This window comes from Musca domestica, unplaced genomic scaffold (assembly GCF_030504385.1).
Source record: "Musca domestica strain aabys unplaced genomic scaffold, Musca_domestica.polishedcontigs.V.1.1 4, whole genome shotgun sequence".
In the NCBI taxonomy this organism is placed as follows: Eukaryota; Metazoa; Arthropoda; class Insecta; order Diptera; family Muscidae; genus Musca; species Musca domestica.
In genome coordinates this window covers 22,454,422-22,479,723 of record NW_026712328.1, presented here as the reverse complement: position 1 = coordinate 22,479,723, position 25,302 = coordinate 22,454,422, and the positions used below count along the sequence as shown (strand labels likewise).

Sequence of the window (25,302 nt, the reverse complement as noted above, 5' to 3'; positions counted from 1 at the left end):
ATTTAAATATACATACGTACATACATATCTTTCTAATGGCGACTGGTTGCTTTGCCACAAACTTGCAGCCGTAAAAAAAAGCCACAACACGCATTTTCACAATTTTCCCCTTTGCAGTTAAATTCAATCGTAAAGTTTTTTCTTTCTTTTTTTATGGCGAAAAAATACAAAGATTAGTTTTGGGGGGATGAACTCTTATCAAATAAAATTTTAGTTGCCATTCCTGGGCTTTTCTAATGAATCCATTATTATAATATTCCACTCCCACAAATGACCGAGCATTAACATATTTTCAAGTTTTGTCATAAAAATATTTCCACTTACACATATATATGTATGTGTGGTGTCTGTTATTTAAATGACCATAAACACGTAATGTAATTGGGATATAATTAACAATATTAAGTGAAATGATTTTCAAGAGCCGGTTTAAATGCGCTAGGGGAGTGTAGATATTTTCTATAACAATTGGGGAGTTTCTAATTAACCTTTCTCCCAATTATTTTCTTCACTGTAGTATTTCTGCTATTTATATTTATAGTGCAGATGGACATTATTTTTGGAGGATATAATAAGATGAACTAAAAAAAATCAGAAGCTTCGCAGAAATAGATGCATTCTAAGTTCCAGTTCGTTTTAGGCCTTTTTAGTACTCAAAATGTACAATTCGTTCACTTTTCCTTTTTTTTTTTGGAAAGAAAAATCTTTCATTTTTAAATTTACCAAGGTTATTAATAAAATCATTACACAATGGACCCCCATCTAATATTTCTGTTCAAAATTATTTCAACCGTGAGCTCACAATCACATTTTAGAACTTCAACTCTATCCCAACACGCAACGGCACTTTTTGTGGCATTTTGTACTTTTGTACGTTCATAGTACACATTTCCAAAGTCACCTCCTTCTCTTAACTACAGACACCAACAATGACATCTATCAATTTCATCAAATTTCAGGATATCAGCTTTATCCCATCAACCACTACCAAATTTAGTACCACTTAGTACTTTTCGAAGAATTATAGTACTCATTTCCTAAACCACCTCCATATCTTAACCACAGGCACCAACAGTGACATTTCTATCAAATTTCTGGATATCAGCTCTGTTCCCTCACCCAATACTAAATTTAGTACTTTTCGTACAATTATAGTACACATTTCAAAAACCACTTTCATATCTCAATCCCAGATACCAACAGAGGCCTGAATATTCCAGCCTTTTCTTTACGTCTTTATCACAAACCAACAAGGAACCCAATACAAAATTTCAGCTTCATCCGTTCATCCTAAGCCAAGGTGTTCAAAATTTTGTACAGTTCGCACACTTGGTACCTTCTACCTTCATGAGCATTTAAGGACAACTTCCGTAAAACCGCTTAGATATCGACTTTTTTGTTTAATTGTAGAATATTGGTCCCAGCTGAAAACTAGTTCTTGAAATAAATGGAAAGATGGAAGTTTTTCTAAGGATACAAAATTTTTTTCCAATATTGCATAAATCCCTAGTAGAATGTGAAAGTATAGATAAAAAAGGAAAGAGCCGTGTAATGGCATTTTGAAAATTTACCTCGTAAAATAATCGAAATAGGGAGGCTAATTTTTCCCTTTTCAGAATTTTTTCGGAATATAATTCCTTGCAGTCCTTGCATTATAGACAGATGGTGTCTTCGGCAATATTACTGATAACAATACGAGAACTACACTGTGGAACAAAATATTTTTTTCAATAATTACCGGGAAAAGTCAACAGATTAGGAAAGAAGAGCTAAAAATAGAAGACACGTGTAAAGGTGTTTTGAAAGTTTACAACGCAAAGAAACCTAAAACAAGGAGTGAACTTTCATTCCACATTTTTTGAAATTTACGGATTTGGATTCCTTGAAATCAGTTGATTTTAGGTACAGGGTTGCCCATATTCGACGGACCCATGACTCTTTGGGCCCATTCCAATCGACGAGGCTTGTCCGCAGGCAACATTCTTTGCGTCCGTTGTAAAGTGGACCGAGCCATGCCCAACTGCTGAGAACGGCGTTTTTGGGATGTTCTTGGGGACCTCTCAACACTGGCTCGTACGGCAGCGATATTCTCGGCCGATCGCCTTGGTCGACTTTTATATGGCCTCTTCGGATTAGAAAGAGCCTTACCAGACGAAAATGGTGTTCTTAGAAGGCGCACTTCTCACATTTTTTAATCTTTTAAAAGCATGTTGAGTTTTCACAATTGACTTCTTCTGTTGAATGTAAATTTCAACTATTTCAGAACGCTCGCGTGGCGTGTATTGGTTCATGGTAAAAATCTGCTTGGACTGACGCTTCAATCGCGGTATGTCATTAAGCGATGTGACATCTCTGTTAAAAGTTATGGCGTTGCCAGATGGGTTCTTCGAATATGGGCAACCCTGTACATAGAATCTTCTTCGATGTTCACACCAGACCTTGGGTTAATAAAAGCAGTGTGATATGTGTCTGTCTGGCTGGTGCGCATGATAACTCTCGAAGGGAATATCCAATTTGGTCCAAGATGGTACATCGTAATATTATTATCAAACATAGATTGAGTTCAGAGTGGGCAACCTCGGTCCACTCCTTCTGGTACCTCCCCTACAAAAGAAAGAGAAAGGATTATCCATTTTAGCTGTAACTTTGCAAATTATAATATTTTCATCAGTTCTACGTCAGGTGCGGACATGGACAATATCGGTACACTCCATCAAGTACCTCCTCCATAAAGGGTCAAAAGTTTGAATATTTATATCCTCAACAAATGTGATATAGAAGTCGGATTATCTTCAAATTCCACACATCACTTTATTCTTATTAACCCAAGATCTGGTGTGAAGAAGGGATATATCGGTCCACTCCTCCTGGTACCTCCCCACAAACGATCAACATTTTGAATATCCATGAAGCTCGTAAAACGCGAAATTAATATCCGATTCCATTCAGACTTGGTACATCTCCATGTTTCCATCAACACAAGACCTGTTATAAAGATGGTAGAGATCGGATCATTTCTTCTGGTACCTCCCCCACATAGGGTTCAAGATTTGAAATACAGAATGCTCAAAGAAAGCGAAGTAAGCTTCCAACTCTCTTTAAATTTCACACTTACAAACATTTTTGCTAACTCAAGATCTGTTGTGAAGATGATATATATCTGTGAACCCCTTCTAGTACCTCACCCACAAAGGGTCACAATTTTCAAATCTTTTATCTGCCATAACTTGCGAAGCAAGTCAGCAATTCTTACAACTTGCTATATCCAAATATTTTTCACAACCAGAAATCTGAAATGAATATGGAATTTGTGATTTCGCATAAAATTGGATATAAAAGTTCGATTTTATTGTAATTTTGCCCATACCAATATTTTTATCCGCACTAGATGAAATATGTAAATGGAATACTTAGGTCAGCTATATCTGGTACCTCACGCACATTTCAACATTTTCTAAATATTATCGCGTGTCTCATATAAAGTGAAGGAAGTAACCAATATAGTCCAAACATGGCTCGTCGCTATATTTATTTAGAACTGATACGAAATGGACAATTCCTTCGGAACCCACTCAATAGAGGGTCAACAATCATAACAGATTAAATTTTCGAACATAGGCTGAGGGCATACATCTGTCGGGAAAACCGACTGATATCCAAAAAAAAACTACATATTAGGGTAAGTGTACCGGTAGTCTGTACTTTTAGGATTTTCGATTTTTCAATCTTTCAACATTGAAATCTTTCAATTGCAGAAAAATAAAATTGTTCAGATTCCAAATTTTGTTTAGTTTTCGAAATAATAAACAAAAATTGAATTTGTTTTTACTAAATTGGCAAAATTTGCAATTTTACTAAAATAGTAGTTTTTTTGCCAGTAGTCGGCATTATTTTCCAATGCTCGGCATGTCTATTTGCCAGTAGTCGGCATATGGTATTTCAGTAAAAAATATTATTTTGTATATTTTTTTATTTCAAATAGTATATAATAATGCTATATTACTATTTCACAGTTTAATCCAGAATTTTAAATAGTGTTTTATTTAATTATCATTATAAACCAAATATAGGTAGAAAATCAAGAATAGCATGGCTACCTTCAGAAACGTGTGGATTTTCAATTAAAAAAATTAGATTAAATAAAAAGTACCGTTCTTATATTTGGAATTTGTGAATTGATCTTTTTTCTTTAGATAAGCACATTTTTTTCAAAAATGCCACCGCTATCTACAACGTCAAATAGCTGATTTATAAAACCTACTTAATTTAGAAAAGATGGTCAAAAACCACAAATAAAAGAAACTGCCGACTCAAAACTATTTTTTTATTTGAGTAGTTTTTGGATTATATTTTAATACTTTTACCAAGTTTTGGTGAAATTGGTCAAAAATGATATTTTTCTAGTAATCGGCACCCCCTGCCGACTACTGGCAAATCTCTTTTTTTCTGTTCCTAATGTAATAATATAACAGAAAAATGCTTGTTTTGTATGTTTTTAAGTTATAAAATGATCTTTAGACTGTTATTTATTATATAAAACTAGCTGGCCCGGTCCGCGTTGCCGGCCCTAACATCTATAATAGCCCCATGTGAAAAATCAGCTCAATTTTTGGTATTGTAAAAAGCTTAAAATTGCCATTCAAATGAGCTGTAATTTGGAATTTGTATTTCCAACGTTTAAAATCCCGTACTACGTTGTATTTAGTTTTCTCCACCTCATACTTGAAGGCAGAATGTTGTCAGAATAGCCAAAAAATTATTCTTTCGCTCCGATTGGCGAAAGATGAGCATTAATTTTTTTGTCATTTAAATGGTGCGTTGGAGATCCAATAAAGTCCACATTTTTCATCATAGTATAATTCAATGACGATTAAACAAATTTTAGATCCCGCGTTACTTTCTAATTTCGTATTTTTTCATGTTTATGCCAAAATTTTTGGACTGAATGAGTACCAGATTGACATTTCGGAGTTTACTTCATATAGACGTACATCCAAATCAACGTTCCCAACCAATATTCTCTTGGGGGTTAAAAATTCAATAGAATATCAAATTTTCTTTTCTGACCACACATTGGTTGGGAAAGTGAACTTGGGGGTATACTAATGCGGGGACTATACTTAAATAAATGCCTATGTGGATAATTATCTGTAAGTAGGTTTTCTACCCAAGGATTTTTTACCTTAGGTAGCCTCAAGACTAAGATGGGCCCTTTTCCAAAAAATAAAAAAATTATGAGAAGAGGTTTTCTTCCCCCTTAGAAACAAAGATGTCAAAATGGAAAAAGTGGCCAATTATCAACATAAGGCAAAAATAGAACGAAAAATATGGTTAAAATGTAGAATATACTTGAAATCGAGTTGTTCCGTTATCGGGGGTATGACCCATATCATGACCTGCCAAAGCGATTTAAGCTATCTCGAATGTTTAGGAAAAATTTCTGGAAGGAATTCGCTCTACTATTTTGCGTCCTTTATAGTCGGTATTTCGCGGATTGCAGTCCCAATGTATTTTGCATTTTGAGTTCTTATTGGACGAATTATTGTTATATGAAAGAAGCAGGTCCACTTTTTGAAATGAACCGCATAACGCTTTTGCGGTAATTTTCATCTTCCAGCTGAAGGTCCTGGAATTTTATACATGAAAGATCGCCATTTCGTATTGCGCATTCATTTCATTTTTAATATTATTCATTCAGAATTGAAAACAATAAGAAATGTACACTTCAACATAGAAAAAAGAAAGAATTGAAAAAAAGAAAAAGAATCTTCAACTGGTTCGCTGATTTTTTTACGCAAATTTTAAAAGGTTCTTACGAAGTTTTTCGGTAGAATGTACTATTATTTTGAAATTCGATTCCATTGAAAACTTGTCGATTTTTCCCGATTTTAGAATTTTCATATCTTATTCTCTTCTGAAATGATATTATTCGTATTACCCAATAAATACATAAAGTCTATAAATAACAGTTTTATCCGTTGTCGCTTTCTACTACCCACAAAAAAAAAAAAAAAACTACACATCATATTAGAATTCCAAATAAAAAAAAAAAAAAACACTACAAATGTACATTCGAAATTAGTAAGTCAAAATGGAAAAAATATGCAATATAAAACATTACTATTGTACATTTTAAAAGTCAAAATGAAAATGTTCAAAATTTCACATTTTTACTCGATTTTTTTGGATTTTATGCTTTTCTGCCAAGAGGCAATTCCGAATTTGTCTGAATCGATAAAATCAGACCGGCGGTCTTTACGTTATAAGCGTAGTAACTAACACAACTTTCTTTTACATATAGAGAGATAGATTTAAAAGTAGGCGCGTTCCTCAGCCCCTAAATAAGTACTTAGGGTTGGATGGAAAGCAAACAGCATCTCGTGTAATAATTCTCAAACCGATATCTTCACTATTTTGGCAAATATAAAGATTTTAGATAAATCGTAATAGTGGGCGTAAAAGGAGGCGTGGTCATTATTTTTTTTTTTTAAAAACCTAACTCGGAGTATGACGAACGTTTGTACAAAAAATTATGCAAATCGCTCCAGCCGTTTCCAACAGATTCCGTTACCAACAAACAAAAATTGATTTTTATATATATAGATATATCTGATTCCAAAAGTATTAAATTTAATTTACTTAAATCGATTATTAAGTTGACGCCACCATTAATTTTTCCTTTACAAACAAGCAATATCGCACGCGTTGGGAGACACTCACTGACGAAAACCGTTATTCTCTCGTAATAAATGATCGGAGCTCATTGTTTTTTTTTTTGCAAAAAGAGAGCAGAGACGTTTTTGGCAATTATTTCATTATTTGGTCAATTCTATTCTTAGTTATTTAAGTTTGAATTTCAAAACTGCCGACTACTGGGACATGCCGAACTTAGGCTGACTTACCCTATGTGCGACATGCTCATCTTTAAATAATGGGTTGATAACCTAATTTGTAATACGTATCTTTGCTGGGCGTGTCTCTTTTTCTTGCTTTTCTTCAATAACTTCAAAAAAGAATGGGAATCGCCAAACATTCTAATTTGAATCTTGCTCTAGAAGACCTAACAGTTATGTTTAGAATGAGGCGCTATAATCCGACAGAATCATTTAACAATAGATCAAACCAAGTTAAATCAGACTAGACCACTTATTGTCTATAAAACAAATATTGTTATTGTTGTTTCTCTGTTGGTTGTGTTTTTCCGTTTCCATTCAAACTCAGCTTTAAAAAAAAAATCCCCTTCTTCGTATCGTTTAGATATGGTCATTGATATTACTTCACAATGAAGGAGAACGTATGTGAAATATGGACCATGGCCAGGGTTTTGATTTCGAAATGGACAAAAGCCCCTTCTCAACTGCTGATGTTGTTGTGGTCGTCGTCGTAAGCAATGACTGTGGTCATGATGGGAAAGCAGCAATCCTGTCTACACTCACTCTTTGGGGGGCTACATTTCAAACTCCAGCTTTTTCTTCTTCGTCGTCTATTCTATAGAAATATGAAATATTTTTCTTTTCTATTTATTGTTGTTTTTTACTTCTATTTCTCTTTTCACCCCACCTCCATGGAAAGCTGTGGTACAGTTTTAGCACGCGTTTTGTTTACAGGTATTTTATTGCAGCGTTCTCTGCTATCTCTCTCTGTGTTGTATTTACAAAACCAGTCACCCATTATTGTCTGACTATCCAATCGCTGGTTTATTGTCTGTCCAGTTAAGTTTAGTTTGGTTGTTTTTTTTTTTCTGTCCAACCATGATCAGTTGTTACCATTTACTATGGCAACATATTATTTTACATAATGAATGCCAAACCGAGCAAAGAACCCGCTTCGAAACATGCTGCGCAAGAAGAAATTCTCCGTTAAAGAAAATTACTATATTTGATTTGTGCTAAAGAAGAAATCATCTTGAGGCTAAAACGTTTTTCTGCACTTACGCTCACCCTCCGTCAGCGGCAGTGGTGGCAGCACGAAGAAAACCGTTGAGTTCATGAACAATAGGAGGGTAAGATTGAAGTGGCGTGATAGAATTTTTGTGATGGAGGATGAAATGTTGTAAAACAAGTAAAATAGTACCCGTCTATTTTGCCGACAAATGTATACCCCCAGCCTTGAGTTATGATTACTCAAACTGTTGACCCTTTATGGGGGAGGTTCCGAAGCAGTTAGCCAATATTGATATTAATATTGCAAAGTGGCAGATTTGGACTATATCGTCTACGTCCCATACTTTATATGAGATATGTGCCAATTTTTGGAAAATGTGGAAACATGCGTGAGGTAGCACGGACCGACCGAAGTTCCATTTTCTTGCTTTATCTAATACCGATAAAATTATTTGTGTGTGCGAAATTTGAAGGCAATCGAACATTTATATCCAATTTTATGCAAAATCATAAATTTCGATAAACTATATATTCATATCAGATTTCTGGTTAAGAGAAATATTTAAATATAGCAAGTTGTAAAGAAATGTCGACTAGTTTCGTAAGTTATGACCGATATAAGTATTTGAAATTGTCACCCTTTGTGGGTGGGGTACAAGAACGGTTTGGCATATATATATCATCCTGACAACAGATCTTGCGTTAGCAAAAAAAAATTGGATGTCCAAAATTAGAAGAGATTTGGATGCTTATTTCTCTTTCTTTGAGCGTTTGGTTTTTCAAAATTTTGATCCCTTTGTGGAGGAGGTACCAGAAGGAATGGTCATCTTCATAAAAGATCTTGTGTTTATGGTAAAATTTAGATGTGTTAAGTCTGAATGGAATCAGATGTTAATTTCGTGTTTTATGAGTTTCATGAATATTTAAAATTTTGACCCCTCTATGGAGCTGTGGACCGATATATTCCATATTCACACCAAATTTTAGAATAAGTTTAGATTTGTTCGAATTGGTCACCTTAGACACGAATTATGACCTTCAAGCGGGCAATGAAACCGTCACACGCTGCCCGAATGTTGCTCTGCGGTATTTTGGCCCATTCCCGGCGAAGCGCTTGCTTAAGGTGATTGACACTTTGGTATTTTTTAGTGCCAACCTTGCTTTCCAAAATGCTCAGACACAATAGTCCAACGGATTGGTATCCGGAGATTTTGGTGGTCATTGTGCGCTGGAAATGAAACGAAGAACCTCATTTTGTAACCATTCTAGGGTGGCGCGTGCTGAGTGCGATGGTGCTGAGTCCTGTTGGAATGTCCAAGGTCTGCGGCCAAAATGTTTGCGTGCCCAAGGCTTCAATACATCCTCCAGAATATTTTTGGAATAATTTTCTGCATTTATAATGATGTCACGGTCGATTAATACGAGCGGAGAGCGATCATCGGCTGTTATGGCCGGCGCTTAAGTTCTGGTGGTCAACCGAAGGTGCACATTCTCAGCTGACCTCTTTGGCAAGTGAACACGATAATTTTGTTTGTTTACAAACTGCTGGACAACGAATGTCTTCTTATCGGAGAAAACTAATTTCGTCGGTTCACCACTTTCGGCCAAGCGAATCAACTCTTTAGTTCTTTTGAGTTTTTTTTCTTTCTGTAGCGGTGTAAGTTCTTACACTTTTTGGAATTTCAATGACTTTACCCCGAGCATATTTTTGAATATTTGCCGAATTGAATATTGCGATATGTTCAGCTTACGAGCTCAAGTCAAGTCTTCACTCAAACCATTTCTGCTGATGTTGTTGTTTTCTTCCGTTCACTTCCTTGAAGTCGGGCTACGCTACCAGTATCACGGTAACGAGCGATGGTACGAGAGACAAAAGATTTATTCACATTTAAATGCTGGAGTGCTCCAACGATAGTCACTTGCGGTTTTCCAGCCAAATATAAAGAAATCACACTATCACGCTTGAATTCCATAGCGAATGACTTTTTTTCTGGAGAATTCTCACCAAAAAGCTTTTGTACGCTTGTCAACAATATAATGAGCTGCCACTGGAATAATTTTAGCAGCTGTCGGACGAGTGGCTTAGAAATGGCAGCAGTCTGAAGTAGGTTGCAGTTTTTTTATCTCACCCTATACATTCTAATTGGAAAGAAATTGTATATCTTGTATCCAAATTTGACCATCGGATCCAATGATAGGGGTTGCACAGAATTCCACTACTTTAACACATAGTGAGACATAGTTTGGTGTACAATAATAATATATATCAATAATGATTTAAACCAAAATATGTATTTCTGATCCTCCTCGAAAAGGGCTACCCTTTATTGGCTTTGCCCTGAATATTGCACGTATTTGAAATAATAGCTGAAAATTATATCTTGGCTTTATTTGATTATGGTTTCATTATTTTTCATCAGCATTTAAGCATTCAATGAAATTTAAAGCAATTTTATTTAAAACGCCCTATTACTGGTGGTTATAAATTTTTTTGTGTGCGCTAAACAAAGGAGTCAGCCAGCTGGGTAACTGTGTGCCCGGTAAGCTAAGCTGGCCAAACACATACTCTGTTGCCTGCTTATAAATATGAAAACAGCCAAGAAAAAAGCTAGTCAACATTGTGCTCCAATGCTAACGATGACGATGATAATAAATGAATAAATCTGATATTGTTAACTAGAAGGCGTTTACCGTTTATTTGACCCAGTGCCGTAAACTATAATTACAATTAAAGATCATATTACTGGAGATCGTCTTTCTTCTTCTTGCTCTACTCCTTCTTTTGGCATACAATTGCAATGGAGGTTACATTTCTTTAACAATGGAACAATATTTTACTTCTTTCTCTTCGGGATTTGTTTATTTAAAAATTATAGCGAAACACAATGCTTTTAATATGTATCACTATTGTCAGACGCTCTTTTGTTCGGGAGCTTGTTTGTTTCTTTCTCCTTTGATTCGAATTTCTATTATATTTTTCTCCCAACCATAAACATGCCAATCATTTTGACACCAACTTTTGTTAAAACTTGGTAATTACATCTATCATCCATTCCACACTCTAATTGTGTTGTGTGTTTGGGCTTTTACTCAAACGACCTTATTTTATGCGTTTTCTTGGTGCATTCATTGCCTTAGCGCCCAAGTCTGATGGTGGCCTTTCACTGTCAATGACTCTTCATGGAAAGGAAAACCAAAACTTTTTATTATGCTCGGGCTTTGTGGTTATTGATTAATTGCCAAGACTCTGTTTTGTGTGTGAGAAACTAAATACAAAATAAATATTAATTTATCAATTATCTATGTTTTGTTTTGCAAAAAAAATAAAATAAATAAAAAAATAAAATAAAAGTGAAAAGAAAATTTGTGTTAAGCATTTGCTAATAGCTATTGTGTTGAGGAGAATAAATACTAAGTTTGGAATTTATTAAAATATTTTCACAAAATTTCATGTGTACGTCCTCCCCTGTGTACGTCCTTGGTGGGCTGTTTTGTAAGTAGTTACTGATACTAAAATGTACACAATAAACCCATTATTTAATAATGGAATTTTTGTTGGGTAGATTGGGTAGTCGTACCATGTTCACTTTGCCGCCGTTACTCATTACTTGGTAATGAGGAAGGAGGCATCACTGTTTGTCATTAGTTTTTGGCCCTCTTGTAATGTAGAAGGCGTGGTAGAAGAATACTGTACTGTACTGTACTGTACTGTACTGAATACACAACTCCTGGGACAATAAACTGTCAAAACAATTTTAAATGAAAAACTATTGAAAATTGTAAAACTGCTTGAAAAATGCATATCATAATAATCTCCGATTGGCTTCGTATAAGAAAATATATAAAAATCTACTTATTTTTGACAAGAAAAACTTTTTACGTATCAATGTTCTTAAGCATTGATGCATCTACCTGTATTCTTCCACCATGGTAGAAGATATGTAATTGTCATTGCTTCTGGTGTTGAGTGTGCCACATGCACAAGAAGTCTATTCTCCACTACTACTGTTTGAAAATTAATGGTGGGTATGGCAAAACCTTAAAAAGTACCGGACAAGAGTAGAATATGCTCGATTTCGAGGGAATTTTAATCCCGTGCGGCACAGAAAAATAGAGGGCACTCGAAATCCAGTAGAATTCGAGTGAGTTGCAACGCTTCGAAATATTCGTCGGAGACCCCAAAAAGTATATATATATTCCGGATTAGAATAAAAGTATAAGGCGATGTCCGTCCGCCTGTTGAAATCACGATAGAATTCACATTATTTAATCTAGTGCTTTGAAAATTAGTACAAAGGTATATATTTATGCAGGCTATATTGTAATGAAAATGGGCTATGTTGGTGCACGGTTAGGTATAGCCCCCATATAACGGTACCTCCGGATTTTCACTATTTTAAATTTTAAAGGTTTATGCCACAATTTCTAATCAAAGCAGCTGAAACTTTCATTTGCAGGCTATACAGGATGAGATGAAAAAAAACTGCAACCAACTTCAGACTGCTGTCATTTCTAAGCCCGACAGCTTTTAAAATTATTCCAGTGACAGCTAATTTTATTGTTTACGAGCGTACAAAAAGATTTTCGGTGAGGATTTTCTAGAAAAAAGTTATTCGTGATGAAATTCAAGCGTGATATTGTAATTTCTTTAAATTTTTAAAACCACAAGTGGCTATCGTTACAGCACTCCGGCATTTAAATTTGAATAAATCTTTTGTGTCTCGTACCATCGCTCGTTACCGTGAGACTGGTAGCGTAACCCGACGTCAAGAAAATGGTCGGAGAAAACAGCAACATAAGCAGAAATGGTTCGAAATGTAAAGAAGCGACTTGATCGAAACCCAAGTCGAGTGGCCGAAAAATGGCTCGTGGGCTGAACATATCGCAATATTCCATTCGACGAAATAGACTCAAAAGAGCTAAAGAGTTGCTTCGCTTGGCTGAAAGTGGTGAACTGACAAATTTGGTTTTCTCCGATGAGAAAACATTCGTTGTCCAGCAGTTTGTAAACAAACAGAATTATCGTGTTTACTTGGCAAAGAGGTCAGCTGAAAATGTGCACCTTCGGTTGGCCACCACAACTCAAGCGCCGGCCATGGTGATGGTGTGGGCCGCCATCGCTCTCTGCTCGTATTAATTGACCATGGCATCCGAATAAATGCCGAATATTATCTCGAAAATATTCTGGAGGGTGTATTAAAGCCCTGGACACGCAAACATTTTGGCCGCAGACCTTAGACATTCCAACAGAACTCAGCACCATCGCACGCGGCACGTGCCACCCAAGTATGGTTATAAAATGAGGTTCCTCGCTTAATTTCCAGCGCACAATGGCCCAAAATCCAAAATCTCCGGATACCAATCCATTGGGCTATTGTGTCTGCAGTATTTTTGAAAGCTAGATTGGCACTAAAAAATACCAAAGTGTCGATCACCTCAAGTAAGCGCTTCGCCGGGAATGGGTCAAAATACCGTAGAGCAACATTCGGGCAGCGTGTGATTTTTTCATTGGCCGTTTGAAGGCCATAATTCGTGCCAAAGGTGACCAATTTGAAAAAATCTAAACTTTTTCTATAAATTCATTCAATAAAATTAAAAATAAAATGTAAAAATATGGCATTTGACTTTTTTTATCTCACCCTGTATTTTATTGAAAATGGGCTTTGTTGCTCCACGGTTTGGTATCGCCCACATGTAACGGTACCTCCATATTTTCGGTATTTTAAAGGTTTCTGCAACAATTTCCAACTAAATCAGCTGAAACGTTACATTTGTATTGAAAATAGTCAATGTTGGTCAACGTTTAGGCATAGCTCCGGTACCTCCAGTTTTTTTATTTTTAAGATTTCTGCCACAATTTCCAACCAAATCATCTCAAACTTTACATTTGGGGTTATTGGTAGGTCTTTTCTTTCCTTGCAAAAATGTTTTATTGAGGTCCACTAAGTGGTATAGCCCTCATATAACGGTACCTCCTGATTTTCGGTATTTCTAAGGTTTGCGCCACAATTTCTTTACAAATCTGTTAAAACTTTACTTTTGGGGTTCTTGATAGGTCTTTTTTCTCTCACTACAAAAACTATGCGCTACAGGTCCACTAATTGTTATAGTCCCCATGTAACGGTACCACCCGATTTTTTGTATTATGAAGGTTTCTGCCACCATTTCCAACCAAATCAGTTGAAACTTTACATTTGGGTTTTCTTGGTAGGTCTGTACTCTCCTGGCGAAAAATGTTCGATTGAGGTCCTCACCTTTTGTACCTCTTGATTTTCGGTATTTTAAAGGTTTCTGCCACAACTTTCAACAAATTCGACGATTATATGGGCTATTTTTATACCTCCACCATAGTATAAAGGGTATATTAAGTTTGTCATTTCGTCAAATAAAATTCTATGTCGATTTCGCGCTGTCTGTGCATGTCCACGTCTTCGTATAGCCCTTATGTAATGATACCTCCCTATATTCGGTATTTTCATGCTTTTAGCGACATTATTCACCGGAATTGTTTCAAATTTTGTATTTAAAGTTCGGAATCGTTACTACAGCCAATGAGAAAAAATTACTTGTATAGCTTCAATATAAAGGTTTTCATTTGAGCGGTATTTTTCGACGGATTTTTTTTAATTTTCAAGTTCCTTCCGAATGGTGGAGGGTATAAAAAGTTCCCAGCCCAGCCGAACTTACCTGCTGTATTACTTGTTTTTATTGCCACGCGATGTTGATTTTGAATCGATATGCTCTGTATTTTAATACTTAAGGCATTTTATTTACATGTGATATCTTAATTCATTAAATATCAAAAAATGCAATAATTAATTATTTTTTTCTTCTTCTTATTTTGCAGGTATGTGTCTATGGATGTATTAAATATATTTTTTGTAAGTTATCTTAAATATTGTTGTTTGACGTCATGTAAATCCCTTTTCTCTTCTAACAATTAAAATAATACAAGCTCAATTCCCTTAAAACCAAAAAATTATCTTTACATTTCCGATTCCACTTATTTTGCTTCTATATATGTTTTGTCTGACAAAGTGTTGTAGATGAAAACACCATACTACACTCTGTCAATCAAATCAAATAATTTATTATAGTTTTTGTTTTCAAATTACATTTTAATTCCCAAAAGGCCTACAAAATGCAATGCGAGTGGAGGAAGGTCTTAAAGTATTTCCTCGTTTCTGTTTGGGCTTAAGTTTCTGCGTAATAATGATGAAAAATGCATAGTTAAGTGATGGCGAATGAATGGCTGGTATGCAAATATTGTAAATCACAAATAGAAATATATTAAAAGTAAATGTAGGCTTTTTTCACTACCCCACATATCTAACCGAACTGGAGCTATTGACGTATGAGAGAAGAAGACACTCGTGATAAGAAGTTAGTATTAAATATGCATTATAATTTTGGTCGAAAAAAAATCAAAAAATTGTAAATATTGTAAATCTCAAATAGAAATTTATTAAAAGTAGATGTAGACTTTTTTCACTACCCCACATACCTAACCGAACTGTAGCTATTGACGTATGAGAGAAGAAGACACTCGTGATAAAAAATAAGTATTTAAAATGCATTATTATTTCGGTCGAAGAAAATTCAAAAAATTCTGCGATAGGTCCCAGTCAAAATCTTACTTAAACGCCAGGAATTCATATATTTTATAAATAGAGTACGAATATATAATTTTATAGGTTCTAGGCATCATGGAAACATTTTTTCCATTTTGCCTAAACAAAAGTCTTAATTGAAGAAATATTCTAGAATGAAATTTGTTCTATTAAAGTGTACCATGAAAAATATCGTAAATTTTGGTTTATAAATACCTTTCCTACTTTCGAAAAATTTAGCACTCTTTCCGAATACGATGAAAATTTTCTTCAAATTTCATTATGCCATACTTTTTTAAGTTCTTTATATGGTCCTTATCAACATTTTCAGATATATTTCGCAAAATATGATATAACATTTAATAAAGAGCTTTGAAAATTTAGAGAGAGATTTTTGGATTACTTCAAAAATGTCCAAAGTGAACGAGAATTATTTCAATTGCATTGTTATAGCTATAAACATGTGTAACTGTAACTGTGCAGTAGGGCTGGTTGTTGTGATGTCATGTAAATGTCCGCCGCCACAGTTTATTGTCAATCGAGCCCTTTTTAAGTAATTTTCCCTTACTTTGGTTAAAACTTCCGGCAATAGGTCCACACATTTTGATTGATATTGTCATTAAGAGCTGAAAGAGACTGAGGCTTGTTAACATAAATCCGCGACTTCAAAAAACCTGGAGCGGTCTAACCAGGTGATCTTGCTGGCCAGTGCTAATCGCCAAAAAGAAGTCGTTGATCATTGCTTTGTAGTGTTCACCATTCATAGTAACCGTTGGGCCCGCGACGTCTTCGAGGAAAAAAGGTCCGATGACTCCCCCAGAGAAAATAGCACACCATACAGTGACTTTGAGCGGGTGTAATGGCTCTTCGTGGATTACAAGCGGATTTTCAGTGCCCCAGAAGTGTAAATGTTGCTTATTTATGTACCCGCTAAGTTGGAAATGGGCCTCATCACTCATGATTATTTTTGATAAAAAATCTCCTTCTTCATGGTGATGATTAAGGATGACTTGAGCGTATGGTAGATGCGCTTGGCAGTTAGCAGAAAAGAGCTGATGTACCATCTGGACTTTGTACAGAAACCTTTTCATATCTAGTACCAAAATTCGCTGCAAAGACCGTCGACTGATACCCATTTGCGTGGCACATCATCTGGTCGATGTCTACGGCGCTTCCATGACATCCTCGGCTACAGCAGCAATATTCTCTGCGGAACGGATACTCCGAGGTCTGCCACCCCTGGCAGCATCTTTTGTTGATCCAGTCTCTTCGAGGCGAACGGCTAAACGTGGCAGTGTTTAACCAGTAGGCGTTAGACGGCCAGGAAATCTGCGACGAAATTCACGTTGAGCCAGATCACAGACTGATTATTGGTCAAAAAAATAGTCACCAATATTCCGCGTTCTGGAGCAGTGTAGCGTAACATTGTTTATTAACGTTGTGTATAGCGTTTGTGTTTACTACAAATATATCAAAAAAGAACTGACATGAGGTTAATATAGAGTTTTGAAAAATTAGCTAGTGCTTTGGATTACTTCTAAAATACACAAAGTGAACGAGAACTATTTCTATAGTAATGTTACATGTGTAACAGTGCTGCTTCAATTTTTTTCCAATATATACTATTAGCCCCAAGTTTTTTGTGGGTGTGCCCAAAACCAAAAAGCTGTTAAAAAACTACAAAATATTATCAACACAAATTCAAGTTGTGATAGCTCTATTTGTAACCCTATAATATTTCTCGGGTGTACAAACTGATGAAATCCAGTAGCAACTTTTTGAAATGCATACAACTTGTTTCTCGATTTCTGTTGTTGGTGGAATTTTTTTTTGTGATTTTCAAACAGCAGCATCACACACATATTCTAATTTAGAAATAACAACCCAACACTCTTCAACTGAAATGCTGTTAGATAGATGCCGTACCATACCACACCGAATTACGTATGAAGCAGCAAAAACAGTTCGATGATGTTGCTGCTGATGAGGATGTTCCAGCTTCATTTCATTCATTGTAACACCCAGTGGATTGTACAAACAGTAATCTCAGCTATACTGATTGCCATAAATTATGCAAAACTTCTTCATAGATGTGGTTGGCGTTGATTATTCGATATCAGCCATGTTTAAAATGTCTGTTTCAGTAGTCGAAGAAATGTTGTGGAACGAATTGCAATGGAAGAAATTGAAAAACAAGTTGGAAGTTAAAGGAAACAAAAATCATTTGTTGAGAAAATATCTGTTCATAAACAATTGATAAATTTCAAATATGTACGAAAAAGATATGAGAATGAGAAAATGAGGACATTTATTTGCAACACTTATATTTTTTCCTTTTAAGAACCGATTTAAAATGAAAGAATCGAATACGCCTTCATCAAACTTATTCATCATAGATGTTGCAAGAATTGAGCTACTGTACATGATGAGAAAAAAAAAATGAAAAGAGTCAATTGCCATAATTTTTGCAATTTTTTTTTAATTTTATTGAATGAAACCAAAAAATGTCGGAAATAGCATCAAATTTTAGAATAAGTTTAGATTTGTTCTAATTGGTGACCTTTGGCACGAATTATGGCCTTCAAACGGCCAATGAAACCTTCACACGCTGTCCGAATGTTGCTCTGCGGTATTTTGGCCCAATCCCGGTGAAGCGCTTGCTTGAGGTGATCGACACTTTGGTATTGGTATTTTTTAGTGTCAACCTTGCTTTCCAAAATACTCCAGACACAATAGTCCAACGGATTGGTATCCGGAGATTTTGGTGGCCATTGTGCGCTGGAAATGAAGCTCATTTTGTCACCATTCTAGGGTGGCGCGTGCTGAGTGCGATGGAATGTCCAAGATCTGCGGCCAAAGTGTTAGTGTGTCCAAGCCTTTAATACACCCTATAGAATATTTTCGCGATAATATTCGACATTTATTCTGATGCCACTGTCGATTAATACGAGCGGAGAGCGATCATCGGCTGTTATGGCGGCCCACACCATCACTATGGCCGGCGCTTGAGTCCTGGTGGTTAACCGAAGGTGCACATTCTCAGCTGACCTCTTAGGCAAGTGAACACGATAATTATGTTTGTTTACAAACTGATGGACAACGAATGTTTTCTCATCGGAGAAAACCAAATGCGGCAGTTCACCACTTTCGGCCAAGTGAAGCAACTCTTTAGCTCTTTTAAGCACTTTTTGGATTTTCAATGGCTTACCCCGAGCTCATTTTTCAATATTTGCGGAATGGAATATTGCGATATGTTTCGCTCACGAGCCATTTTTCGGCCACTGCGACGCGGGTGACGATAAAGCCGCTTCTTCACTTTTCGAACCATTTCTGCTGATGTTGCTGTTTTTTTTTTCGTACACTTCCTTGACGTTCGGCTCCGCTACCAGTATCACGGTGACGAGCGATGGTACGAGACAAAAAAATGTATTCACATTTAAATGCTGGAGTTCTCCAACGATAGCCACTTGTGGTTTTCCAGTCAAATATAAAGAAATCACGCTTGAATTCCATCACGAATGACTTTTTTTCTAGAAAATTTTCACCAAAATGCTTTTGTACGCTTGTAAACAATATAATGAGCTGTCAGTGGAATAGTTTAAACATCTGTCGGACGAGTGGCTTAGAAATGACAGCAGTCTGAAAGTGGTTGCAGTTTTTTCATCTCTTTACTTTTATAAGAATTCATATATTTTCTTAATTCACGTAAAAAATCTGTTAATTTGAAGACCATTTCAAAAGCAGTGTTTGTTGGGGATTTGTTAAATCCCATTCTTCTTATTCTTCGTCCAAAACTCGTTAAACTATAAATACAGTTTTTTTATATATATATTCTTCACTCCCCACCGCAATCAATGAAAAATCTACGAAAACAAAACCAACTCTAAACATCTTAAATTCTTTCAACTTAAACCAGTTTTTGCTTACATTTAAGTTTGATATCAAAAATCCATTCGTGGATATTGTTTTGAATTAAAGAAAAAAATTAAACGAAGACAAAAAAAAACAACTTTACTGGCTAATTTGTCACGTGCTGCGGAAACAAAACAAACGAGAACATATAATTATTTTTTTAACAAAATCAGGTTTTTTGATAAATTGGAATCGAAATAAAACAAAATTTTATAGATCTGATATGTTAATACAATAAATTAGTTGCTTAACAAAATAAATCTCGGTTGACACCACCACCTGTTCACAATAAATTACAGTTAAGATTTTCTAGGTTAGCTTCAATGAATTGGGTTGGTGTGACAGATTTGAAGAGACTCGACATTTTGTTGTGATGGAAATATAAAACTTGTATCATTCTAATATGGGGAGGTGATTAAATGGTATGGTTATAGTTTTCAACGATTAGTCGTGAAGTTCAATAAACCCTTTAAAAAAGAGATTGCAGTTTATGGTTCTCCATTAAAAACAAGCGATGTCTTTGTCACTTCCCAGCTTGAAACCATATGTAAAGGGAGTCCCAACTAGAACGCAATTTTTAAATCTTAAATAAAACTCAGATATTTAAAATAAAATCGTGAAACTTTATTATATCGTAAAGTGAAGGTTCCGTATGGAACAAAATATAGTGCAGATGACCATCGCGGCTGTGCTGGCACACGCGCAGCCTTTTGAGGAAATTTTCAATTACCGTTTTGCATAAACGCTGCGTTACTTCATTAATGCAGCATCCAATCTCCTCTTTGAAGGCCTGAGTCGTGGTCGGCTTGCATGTGTCATCCATCGAGTTCAAAAAAAAAAAAAAACAAAGAAAAATATCTAAAGGTGTTAATTTGCACGATCTAGACAGTCAATTCTTGTCTTGTCTTTAACTTAAGTAGGTCCACGACTTCGTATAGCCCCCGCATAGAGGTCATCGCTTAAACGGTGTTTTTCGGAATTTTTTAAATTTTTCAAGTTCCTTCCAAATGGTGGAGAGTATAAAAAGATCGGCCCGGCCGAATATAACTGCTTTTTTACTCGTTTAAGTCAATCTAATGTATATTTTTTAAAAATTTATTTTACTTTCCTAAAATCTTTCGATTAAAAAATGCCTAGCACCCTAAAAATTACCAATTGTGGAGTGTTTATAGACCATAAATCCTATAACCGACCAATCGTTATTTTTGATAAATGTGTCCCAATATAAATTTTAAGGACAAAAATAAGACGAAATTTTAAAATTAAAAATATATATTTTTTTAATGATAATTTCGAGCCCTTCTTAAGGTCAAAGAATTGCAAAATGGCACAAATTGTGGATTTTTCTGGACTTTAGTTTCGAAAGTCATTAGGGGAGTCCTTCCTAAAGTAAGCCATCGTCAGGCCTACCTGTTCTGACCCACAACATACCGATATTTGTGGTGTTTTTTGGCTTCTCGGTTTCTGGAGAATTGTTTGTCTTTGGTTCCACACGACCGACATTTTAGTTAAATATTTTTAACACTGAATAATACTTTTTAAAGAGTTTATAAGCATCGCAAATTTTAATGTTTTAAGACTCTAAAACATCGAATAGTTTAATGTGATCCAATTCCAAAAAATTCAATTTTGTCTTACATATTTTATAAATTTTTCAAATATTTCTTGATAGTTTCAAAGTCCATAAAAAACGTCACGACTTAAACGACACTAATAGGTGTGGGCGTTGGAATTTTTCTGTTTTGTTTATGGCATTTTGTTTTTACCTTTTGTAAATTCATTAAGACATATCATTTGTTTCTTGCTAAATTAAGAAAAAAGCAGCATTTATTTATAATTCTGAAAAAAAAAAATGCCAGTCGCGTGGCTGCTTCTCAAACTGATCTCCGAGTATCATTTTATGATTTTTAGTCATTGACGACTGGCAAACCGGCACGTGGGTGTTAGCCTCAATAGTTTGTTATTTTTTTTTGACTCTTTGTTTTGCTTTGTGTTTTCTTTATCACTCATATTAAATATTGAAAAATAAAAAAACTACTTTTGATGTTTATTATTTTTCTCTCCTCCGTTTCGACGACAGTCATTCATTGTTAAAATATAACACAAATTGTGTTAACATTTTAACACCTTCTCAATTTGTCAGTTTGTCTTGTGACCCATTAAACATGTTTAATGATATTACGTATAAATGGAAGAAAGCAAAAAAAAAGCGGTAACCATCAAATTAAAAGCAAATTATTAAATTTTTATTTATGTGGAGGAGGATGTGCTTTTATGGTTTGATGGTGGCGCGGGTATCACTTTTAAATATGGTTAAATATAGGCGCCATTAAATAAATAAATTTATGTTATTTTTCTTCCCCCAACGAATGAATGTTAATTGGAATAAAACACCTGTGTTTAATTTAGGCGTCATATTTGTGTAGTGATGCTGTGACACATTGAATGTTATACACATACATGTGTGATCTTGATATAAGATCACATGAGAGTTTTTAGAATAAAAGGGAAATAATTTATTAAATAACATTGGATGAAAACTGAAACACATATCGGAATAGTATAGCGCTTTGGACGTATAGTGTAAAATTCTAACAGAGTTCGATGAAAACTGTCGAAGCATAACCAAAATAATCCTCCAGTAAGGTAACTCAGTTATCAGCTAACTTTCGACTTAATTTTCCCATCCAATCCATCTTCGCAGGCTGTTAGTTCCCAATAACTTTTGTTTCATCAAACTGATTTTCAGAAGTCCCCTTGTTATCCTAGTTGATGTTTTGTTGACTTCTTTCAATGCTTTCCAATTGTATTTCCAACATATGTTTAATTATGTTCAGATATTTCTGCAATAACTCTAAAGGAATTGCTAACTTAATGAATTACTCAGACGGATCTTTCTGAAAAATAAACTTTAATCACTTACCAAGCCATTTATCAGAAAATACTTCAAAACACATTCGATTAAACTTACAGCCTGTTCGAATTTCATGGCGATTTAGGTCATGCCTTAATAGTAAAGGGTATAATACATTCAATCCATTTGAACCTTCGGAAATACGATTTTATTAAAGGTAGTTTAGGTCAGACATTTGTTAGAATGTATTGGCAGTGATAAAATTCGGGATGCGGCACCTATGAACCATTTTGATAGCCAGCAGTAAAAATGATCTCCGACTCAAGATTACATGGTTAGATAAAAACTGCAACAACGCCATAATTTTTACTTTTTTTTTGTAAAATTTTATTGAATGAAAGCAAACAATGTGGGAAAGAGCTTCAAATTATAGAATAAGTTTAGATTTGTTCGAATTGATCACCTTTGGCACTAATTATGGCCTTCAAACGGCCAATGAAACTGTCACACTCTGCCCGAATGTTGCTCTGCTGAATTTTGGCCCGTTCTCGGCGAAGCGCTTGCTTGAGGTGATCGACACTTTGGTATTTTTTAGTGCCATCCTTGCTTTCCAAAACACAATAGTCCGACGGATTTGTGGCCATCCGGAGATTTTGGTGGCTATTGTGCGCTGGAAATGAAGCGAGGAACCTCATTTTGTAAACATTCTCGGGTGGCGTGTGCTGAGTGCGATGGTGCTAAGCCCTGTTGGAATGTCCCAGGGCTGCGGACAAAATGTTTGCATGCCCAAAGCTTTAATACATCCTCCAGAATATTTTCGCGATATTCTGATGCCACGGTCGATTAATACGAGTGGAGAGCGACCATCGGCTATTATGGCGGTCCACAACATCACCATGGCCGTCGCTTGAGCTCTGGTGGCCAATCGAAGGTGTACATTTTCAGCTGACCTCTTTGGCAAGTAAACACAATAATTTTGTTTGTTTACAAACTGCTGGACAACGAATGTTTTCGCATCGGAGAAAACCAAATTGGGCAGTTCAACACTTTCGGCCAAGCGAAGCACCTCTTTAGCTCTTTGAGTCTATTTTCTTTCTGTTGCTGTGTTCTTGCACTTTTTGGAATTTCCAAGGCTTTACCCCGAGCTCATTTTTCAATATTTGCCGAATGGATATTGCTATTGCGATATGTTCAGCTCACGAGCCATTTTTCTGTCACTGCGACGCGGATTTCGATCAAGTCGCTTCTTTACTTTTCGAACTATTTCTGCTGATGTTGCTGTTTTCTTCCGTCCACTTCCTTGACGTCGGACTACGCTACCAGAATCACGGTAACGAACGATGGTAAGAGAAACAAAAGATTTATGCACATTTAAATGCTGGAGTGCTTTAACTTGTGGTTTCCAGCCAAAATATAAAGAAATAACATTATCACGCTTGAATTCCATCACGAATAACTTTTTTTCTGGAAAATGCTTACCAAATGCTTTTGTATGCTTGTAGACAATATAACGAGCTGTCAGTGGAATAATTTTGACAGCTGTCGAACGAGTGACTTAGAAATGACAGCAGTCTGAATTTGGTTGCAGGTTTCTCATCTCACCCTGTATAGTTCGCATTTCAATACTAAACTCCAAAACTCAACCTCAAATACCAACAGTGGCTTTAATATCACATTTTAAGATTTTGGCACTTGAACTTCCATTAGTACCATTTAGTACAATTATAGTACGTATATCCAAAACCACCTCCTTCTCTCGACCACAGACACAACAACAGTAACATAAATATCAAATTTCAGTCCTGTCCCTTCGCCCAATACCAAATTTAGTACCATTCAGTACTTTTCTTACAATTATAATAGACATTTCCGAAATCACCTCCATATGTCTAGGCTACACATAAACAGCTACCCTGATGCAAAATTTCAGATTTCAAGCACCATCTGTTATCCCAATACCAAATTGTACAAAATATAGACTAATTAGTACTTTTCGTGCACAAGTAATACAAATTCCCAAAGCCACCTTCTTACCACAAACCTACCACCAACAGGTATCCTAATGAAAAAATCTGAAATGCCAGCTTAATACTTTCACCCAAAATCAAATTCTTCCAAAATTTAGTACAATTTAGTGCAGTTCGCACACTTAGTACACGTTTCCAAAACCACACATAAACAGAGGCTCTAATACACAATTTCAGATTTCAGGCACTATATGCTCTTCCAACACTAAATTGTACCTATGCACATGTAGTACACAGTCGCAAAACCACCTCCTTATCACAAGTCTACCATCAACAAGCTTCATACGTTCAGCCTAAACCAAACTGTTCCAGATTTAGTACTAATTAGTACAGTTCGCACACTTAGTACAGATATCCAAAACCATATATAGACAGCGACCCTAATACAAAATTGCAGATTTCGTGTACAATCTGTTCTCCCAATACCATATTGTACCCAATATAGTACTATTTAGTGCATTTCGTGCACATATAGTATGCATTTGCAAAGCCACCTCTTCATCACTAACCTACCAACGAATTGTACCAAATATAGTACTACTTAGTACTTTTCGCAGTTCGAACACTCAGTACACATTGCAAAAACTACACATTAATGGCGACCCTAATAAAAAAATTTCAGATTTCAAGCACTATATGTTTACCCAATACCAAATTGTGCCAAATATAGTACAATTCAGTACTTTTCGTGATTGTGTACTACAAAATCCCTAAACCACCTCTTAATCCCAAACCTACCACCAACAGGGACCCCAATGCAAAATTTCAAATTTCCAGTTCCAGTTAATGTTCGTGTTCCCCAAATCAAACTGTTCCAAATTTTGTACCATTTAGTTCAGTTCGCACACTTAGTACCCATCTCCAGAAATACTTTCAAATAGCAAACTTACTTTCCAATCTTGGTTATCATACCAATGGTCCTATTTTATAAGTTTAATATCATTTTAGTACATTTCGTGACCTTAAAATTCGGATTTCTAAAAACCCTTTTATATATCTATCCTGCAATTCATTAA

At 35.5% G+C, this 25,302-nt stretch overlaps 1 protein-coding gene across 1 annotated transcript in view; it reads left to right on the top strand.

The window, feature by feature from the left end:
• The window catches only part of LOC101891812 (probable serine/threonine-protein kinase roco5), a 350,337-nt gene that overhangs the window by 44,398 nt on the left and 280,637 nt on the right, over nucleotides 1-25,302 (top strand). The gene's annotated exons all lie outside the window — the stretch shown is intronic.